Below are 6,555 nucleotides of genomic sequence, written 5' to 3'. Positions count from 1 at the left end.
TGCTTGCGTTGCAGTTCTGTTTCTTTCAGTCCGGTATTTTTGTTCTAGCACGCGGGTTGGAGGAAGTGTATATCAGGCTGGGAACACGATTACCGGAAGGATATATAGTAAACGTTTGCGGGGACGTGACTGCTGAACGAAATGGCCCAAAATGAAACTATTGTCTGAACCGGTCTTGAGCGGTATATCTTTCATCAAATGTGTACGCCGCAGTTTTACGGTAGTTCGCATTTGGAAATCACAACTTACTTGTAACAAATACAGCCAGGAAAAGAAAAACAAGTAAGGCACACAAAACAAATGCATTGTGCTGCAAGTTTCTAGAAAATTATTCAGTGGGTAGGCAGATTTTCGCGCTTCTCTGTTGGTTGCCGCTTCTAGGCAACCTATATAAAGTAAAGCCTGTCATGTATACGTGTGAAGACAACGGGTATATAGCATGGAACTAGTCTACCATTTATTTTTTTTTAACCCGAAAAAATAACGAGACGTGCAGCCTGAAAGGTAGCGCTCGTATATGTACGGGCGTGTGTTCCGGGTGGACAGGGCACTTGCTCACAAAAAATACCGCACGACCACGTCAGAAGAACAATAAAGTAGTTCCCTCATGTCGTGTTAATTGTCCATGCTATATCATACGAGAGAAAGAAAATGACATAAGTATTTATTTAAGAATTGAAACAACTTGACCGCTCTGACGAATGCCGGTTGCTTTGAAGCAACTGCAATTTTTGAAGTACGGCACTTTTAGCAAAATAGATTACAAGTACAGGGCCGGTTATGCAATGACACAATCGACAACGCTTTCTATATGTACAAATTGCAAGTTATGAGCTCGGGTCCCACACACGCAGGTTCGATCTCGTATACCGTCACTATATGGTAGATGGCTCACAGCGAAAGGCACAGAGGAGATCGTTGATGCCGCATATATAAGCCCTTCATGTACACTAAGCAGCAAAAGATTACGGGACGTGGGCCCCACTGCAAATGCGAGTTTCTGCTCTGTTAGTGCATGACGGCTCAAATCTAGGGGGTAAACGTATAGGTAGCAAAAACTACTACAGGCTGGAACATTTAGTTGGAGGATAACTTTAGAGACAAAGCGAGAATATAGCTTTCTCCAAAATTTCACGTTCCACAAGCTTTTGCTTGAGGGTGTACAGTGTGCTTACGTATTGAAACATGACGATTTAGAGCTAAGCAATACCTGTACTGTCGTTTCCACCGTCTTCAGTTCGTCTTATATTGGTGAAATTACGACTCGAAAAGTTACATGACGCGGTCATCTCGAGCAATCGCGCATACTAATTACACTAAAAGTTTTGATGTCGCCTTTCAATTCGTGAGCGCTGCACGTCATTTAAGAAACGCACACAGCGCTCATTTGGGGACCGGCACATAAGGAGCTCGTTAAAGAACGGGTCGTCAACGGCCGTAAATTGCCGTATTGCAGGCAGCATGTGGCTGCCTCGCAGCTATACGCGGAATGGTTGGCGTGGCGCGCAGTGGTTTATCTGTAGAATTTGCTCTGTCAAATGGACGCGGTATTTGTCCGAAGCGGACCAACAAGCTGAGGGCGGTAATCACGTGTGTCCCACTCAAAGGCCACGTGCCCCGATTGCAGCTTCCTTCAGCGCACTATATGCAGCTGGCCACCGCCTCCTAGCCATATTAGGCGGAGAAATCTCCGCACTGCTTACAACCATGTTCGGACCCGCAGTCTGTCTATATGACTGCTATTGAGAGACGCCGTTACAAGGAAGCGTGCGATAACTGCGATGAAGAGAGGAAGGACCTCCTCCTATGTAGCTCTAACAACTAAGCATTGAACATACGGTGTAGCTAACGACGGGGCGTCGTTCTTCGTGTTATTCCCGCGTTGCGTCGCGCGGTGATAATAGCAGCGTGACGTCACATTATCGACGTAATGCCGAGCCAACCTAACGATTATGTTCCTGGCCTTATAAGCATCACGGTGGAATTTGTTGCTTTATGGACTGAGACGTGCCATGTATTGGCCACCGACGTAAGGGTCCAATACAAGGAACTCAGTCGCGCCATTTGTGCCTGAGACGTGCCATCCAAGCGTCTTAAGTGATCAATACAAGCAGCGCAGTAGTACCATTTGCGAGCTGAGTGGGAGCACAGCCAAACTCGCCGATTCTACGACGGTACATATATGTATCCTGCATGTAGTCTACTTAATTTGAGCCCGTAATGCTTGTACATGCTTCCCTCTTTTACTGACAAACGATGAAGAAAAAGTTTTGTAGCGACTGCTTCATGTCCTAAGCAATGTGTTCGCGCCGTTATTGCATCAAACGCGTTATTCCTGAAGTTTTATGCGTGAAGACATGGTATTGCTCTTGTTATGTGCCCAGCAGACCACCCCTGCAGGCACAAGTATCGGGAGAGATACGTAATAATAGAGTTTAAACTTCAGTGTATACGCGGTGCAGCTGTGTCTAACAACGCGGTGGTGAGCGTGAATGATTTCATCTATTCGATCGGCCTACTTCAATTAGTTCTTTACACGGTAGTTTGTACGACACCGAAAGGAATGCACCTGCTGTCATTTACGTCAAACACTTTTTAATTTGTCTAATAATAACTTATCGTTAATTCATAATAAAAACAAACAATACACACACACACACACACACACACACACACACACACACACACACACACACACACACACACACACACACACACACACACACACACACACACACACACACACATATATATATATATATATATATATATATATATATTGTTTGTTTTCATTATGAATTAACGACAGAATTAAGGCCATGTCTACAGTTCCATAGTTCGAGCGACTAAAGAAGGAATCGCTCGAATCAACAATTTTGGAGAGATATCGCAGCCTTTACATCACGCTGTTCAGGACATTTTGTACGAAGGAAATCTCAGCCCTCACTGAACACAGTGCCTTCGTTTGTAGCTTTTTTTATTTTTGAACGTTGCAAAATATCATAGCGAATAGCGACCTTCTTTGTTTATTATGTCGCGCTTAATGTCAACAAATAACTTGGATTGAACTAAGCTTACGTGTTTGTTGAAGCAAAGTCTGCGAAAGAAAAAAAAAGAAAACTCATTCTCGCCTGTCATATGCATAACCCCAGCATTTCTGAGTTCCTTCTACAGCAGGGCAAAGAACAGCAAACATTTTCGACGTTGCATTCGATTCTAACCCGCACGCTCCAAATGAACTGAAAATAAGCCTTTTCGTGACACTTTCGTACTGTGAACTATTCGACGTCCACAGTATATATAAGCTCCATTAAAAAAAAAAAGGTAAACAAATAAAATGAAAATGAATTTATTGAATAAGTAAAGGTGGTATGCAGTGACGTCATCCAAGCAACTATAACCATATAGAGCCCGTATGCGGTGAATAGGTCCGCGTTATCTTTTTTTATTTTCGATAGTCTGCCCTTAGGCATAATAATTATTGATTCAAAAATACATTCAAATTTGCTCCGTGTATGAAGTCAACCACCCGACCTTGATCGCTGACTCCACGTTATCTCTGTTCGCTTATCTCTAGCAGCACTCAGGAATTTGTGAAGAGGACAACAATATCGCTTATGTGACGTCATCCGCCATGGTAGCTCAGCAGATAAGATATTGTTCCTCTAAGCTCGAGAGCCCGTTTGATTCCCGATCACGGCGGTCGCCTTACGATCAAGGCGAAATGCAAGAACACACATGTACTACAGTACTTTGAGTTCGGTGCACCTTGAGAAAGCCCAGGTTGTCAAAATTAACCCAGAGTCACTCTACTATGCGGCATGTCTCAAAATGTATGGTAGTTTTGACGCTTAAAGGTCCCCAAAACAACCTCCGAAACTACGAATAACGAGCGCCTTATTCTCTGCTGGAGTTTCCGTCTTTTCGGTACAATTAGTGACGCCAGTAGATTGTTCATGATGAAATAAGCTCTCGACTCGTCCTTATCCGAGGGATATCGGTCGTAAATTATCTCCTACCCTGCTTTGCCACGCAGTCGCGCGCCCGTTCTGCCTTGTAGCGCGTGACTATCGTGCGCGATCAACAGATTTCACTTCTTTTTGTGCTTTTTCAAGGGCGCAAGCGGAGATAACAGCGTGTAGCCGAAAAGCGCGAAATCCTGATAGGCTCAACGCTTAGTGCTGACATTGCCCACGTGTTTTATGAAGAAATAAGTAGCGAGGAGGAGGAGATAGCGCCTGTAGGAAGGTTACAGGGGAAGGCGCGAAAGAAACCACTCTCTCGTCTTTTAACTCGGAGTGGTTTAGCGGCCCTTTAAAATCCCGGAACTATACTCGGGGACAACTTTCTGTGGCAGTGTCACAGCGGCACAGTTGTGACTGTGACTGTCACCGTGACTTTCTTTGACAGTGACAGTCAAGGCTACGTGACAGTCAACGCCGTTCCGATAGTCTCGCTGCGCAGCTCGAAGTAGTCCCCCAAAACAATAACTTGCTGTGTGTAACCTAAGCATTTGAAAAATGTACAGTTCTGACTTTTTAGCCTCAAATTGATAATGTCACGAAATTATGAGCCAGATAATGTGAAACAGCATTATTTTTTTTAGATTTTCGGGCTTTTTTGGTTGCGGCGTTCTGCACTACAGTCGCGTAGGTTCCCCACACGAAAAAAAAAGAAAGCATGGCCTCCACGTCGACGGCGCTTTTTCTTGCATTAGCTCACCACTTCAATCGCCGCATAGGATTTTCAAGAAAACCTGAGAACCAAAAGCTGTCAAAACAAACGAAGCAAGTGGTCTGCAACGTGTACGCCCAAGTGAGATCGACGCAACCGGTACACTCCATCATTTCCGCATTTCGTTCGGTTAGCTAGCTTACCGGCGTAAGCGAGCGTACTGCTGCACGGCTCAAGGTGGAGGTTCTGAGTGGCGCCCTGGTTAGAAGCAAACGAAGCGTAGGATGAGTCGCCAATATGCCTGCATGCTCAGCGGTCGTGTTTCAAGTTTTCAACGCACTCAACCGCGGAGCACATGCGAAAAAATTAACTGTAGCAAATGCGTATCTGGTCACGCCGAAACTGAAACCGAGACCAGTTCGTCGGGAACTACTTTGGCGCAGTGACACAAAACAGTTAGCTCCGCCCCCGTAGCTTTCGCTCCATTGCCACTGAAAGTTGTCCCCGAGTACGTATAGCTCATTTAATGTGACGTCACGTTAATTCTTGGGAAGAACACGGAACATGCAGGCTCACGGGCACGCATTGTATAGAATACAGTTGGACTGCGTGGCGCAATTGTGCCGCTGCCGTTTTTCAACCTGGCTCTAAAGGGGAAGAGATCATTTTAAATTGATCGTCGCGAAAGCTCTGTATAGCAGATTGCCCCGTTCGCGTGTGGCCGCGTTTGAACGGCGGCGAACAATGACACTACCTGTCGCCTTGCAGCTGTTGTATATAGTTCGGAGCGTTATTTCCCCTGCCATAGTTCCGTCTTTCATTTCTCCGGCCTGTGCGCGAAGTCACGTGGCGAGATGTACTTTGGGAAAGTGAGCGCGTGCGTACGTAGAGCGTGCGTGAGTATGCGCGTACGGCCGGTAAACTATACTTATTCCAATGAAATGGAAAAAAAGAGAAAGGAAGGAAAGCAAAGACGTTGCAGCAAAGAATGGAGTGGTGATGCCACACCCACGTCTTTTGTGCGTCCCAGCAAGCAAGCGCGTCACCGTTCGATCACGCTTCGAGCGCGTGCGGTAACGTGAAAAAGAGGAATGAATAAATCTGACGGTAAACACGCACGGGGAATGTTCGGAACTTCAGGAAGCGAATGTCGGATCCCCTTTAAACAACTCCGGACGCGCGGGCTGATTGTTATCTCGCGGGATCGAATTCGGAGGAACTTCGAAGAATGTGACACCCACGTCCCGGCGACTTCCTAAATAAACCCAGCTCTTTAAAGCGTGCACGACCGTGTGGGTGCCTTTTGAGCTTTAATAAACGTCCCGATCACTGTAGTATAAGTGTGAGTCTATAACACCGCCGAAGAATGGGTCGGCACAGATACGGCAGTGTGTTTGGGCGTTGGCGCGAGCACGCGTCAGGCTGTAGAGCGCGCCAGACGGTGATGGGCCCGGCATATTTAAACGAGAACTGGATCGAAGGAAGTACTGCGACCGCTGTCCGGCGCACCGCTCCATCAATAGGTTGGCACTGATGGCGCCTCCGCAAGCTCTTCGGAACGCGCACACGCCCCAAGCGTCATCTACCGTGATCGTCATGGATACCTCATTGAATTCTGTTCGTCTTGTTCCATTTGGCCGGTGCTTGTGTTTCGAGAGGCGCCACTAAAGTGGCATCCACGCCTTTTGAATCTGCGACACGTCGATCGTCTAGTAACAAACGACGCTGTTGTACCGACGAGAAGTTTCCACCCGTATAACTTGTTGCGTATTCGCGAGAACACCGGAAGGCGGGTGTTCGCATAGCAGAGCTCTCGCGAACTTGGCCAAAGCTGTTCCGATGATGCTGCGTGCCGTGAGACACACTTCGTCTAGTGTGGGA

The sequence above is a fragment of the Rhipicephalus sanguineus genome, chromosome 3, assembly GCF_013339695.2.
Source record: "Rhipicephalus sanguineus isolate Rsan-2018 chromosome 3, BIME_Rsan_1.4, whole genome shotgun sequence".
NCBI lineage: Eukaryota > Metazoa > Arthropoda > Arachnida > Ixodida > Ixodidae > Rhipicephalus > Rhipicephalus sanguineus.
The sequence above is the reverse complement of the archived record's forward strand: the minus strand, read 5'-3'. Positions refer to the sequence as shown.